Here is a 1,937-nt window from a genome sequence, read left to right on the forward strand (position 1 = left end):
CAGCTGGTTTTTGGTTTCCTGTGGAATTTTAAGATGAAACAAATTCAAATTCCCCTGAAAGAAAGAATCTTCTTTCAGTTAGTAAGGAAATGTAAGTAACATTCTAAAGAAGGTTTTTGCAGAAGACAATAGGAAGAGTTAAGGAAGAGGTCAGTAGAGCATGGAGAATCACTGTGGAGGAAGCATAGCGCAGTTTGAATACATGAACAAGGTACGGAACTTATGGGTGGAGCTAGGGGAGAGCTTGCCTGTATGATGATTCGGAATAACTCGGATGAGAGTCATGGTAGGATTGAAGGGACCCAAGGCCTTATGCAGATGCAAACTAGTGGTACTGGAGGCTTGGTACAACTAGGAGAAAATAGCCCATCTGTGAAGGACTGAAGTTAAGAGAAGCTAATACTATGTATTATATTATATACTAAGTAGTAAGTAGTATACTATTTAGTATACTAAATACTATGAGTTTTCAAATACCATTGCCTTAAGAAAACACATTTGCTTTTATATACAGTATCTGGTTTTGTTTATGATTATTTTTTAAAGGAAGCAAATAAGACATTTTTATGGAGTTGCTAAAGAGCGAGAAATGGTTGAGATTCCAATTTATCTCATAAGTGAAATTTACAAATTGGGAGAGGGTAGCTAACTCAACTTACGACATGTGACTCCTCCAATGTCATTTCAATCAAAATGGATCAACCATTTATAGAGAGTTTAATTTATTTATTGTGTTTAATTCATTGGTAAGTAGATGCAATCGAAACACAAATAATGCAAAAATATTATTTTATTAAAGAAACAGATTAAGGAGGGTTTCTCTCATTTTATTCGAGTGAACATACATATATGCATATATACATGTATAAAATCTAGTAATGTGCTCAGGAAGGCTACTTTCTAAATATTAATAAGAAGCTTTCTATACTCTGCCATAGAAATTCACAAGTTCCCCCACCAAAACCAATATGGAATAAGTCCAAAATTGTTAAGACAGGCAGTAACAGCTATAAGTCCAAAACCAGTATGGAAGGTGTGCCTGGGTGGCTCAGTCAGTTGGGTGTCGGATTTCAGCTCAGGTCATGATCTCACAGTTCACAAGTTCAAGCCCCAGGCTCTGTACTTACAGCTTCAGATTCTGTGTCTCCCTCTCTACCTGCCCCTCCCCGACTCGTGCTCTGTGTCTCTCTGTCTCAAAAATCAATAAATGTTAAATATATATACGTGTATATATAGAATAAGTCCAGGAAGATGAAGTACATTTTATAATAACATGTTTCCACTTGGGAAGCTTATAAAATGAAGTACATTTTATAGTAACATGTTTCCATTTGGGGAGGTTATGAGTTGACCTGGTGCCACACTACCCGCATCTTACACATTATCTCCTAATTAAAATCCGCAGAAGGATATTCAAAACTTGAAATCGTGCCAGAAATCAATACTATAAAATAATTTTGAAAAAAAAATCTCAGAATCTGGGGAAATTGCCCAATAGTAGGAATACAGATAGGTATTATCTGGAACAACAAAAAGAGAAAAATAGAGAGAGATTGGAAATCATGACCGATCCATGAAGTGACCTCTAATGAAAACAAAAAAAAATCAGGTTAAAGAATAAGAAAGAATGAGGAAGAGTAAGCCTGGAGTCTGGTCCCAAATCCATCACTTTCTGACTCTGACTATGCCATCTTCCCATATATGCTCCCCTCCATGAATTCTCTTTTCCACAGCCCTTGGCAAATAGCAATTTCTCCATGCAACACAGCCAGAGACCTGCACTTACAGGGAGAAAGGAGCCAGTTCCTTGGGCATGTGAACAAATAAGGAGAAAACTCTGTCATGCGCTGTAGGTGACAAAAGTGAGAGACACACGGTCTCTAGTAAGAGGAGTCAAGGGAGTGCCAAGTTTAGATGAAGAGAAACTTGATTAAGAT

Source organism: Acinonyx jubatus, chromosome D1 (genome assembly GCF_027475565.1).
Source record: "Acinonyx jubatus isolate Ajub_Pintada_27869175 chromosome D1, VMU_Ajub_asm_v1.0, whole genome shotgun sequence".
NCBI lineage: Eukaryota > Metazoa > Chordata > Mammalia > Carnivora > Felidae > Acinonyx > Acinonyx jubatus.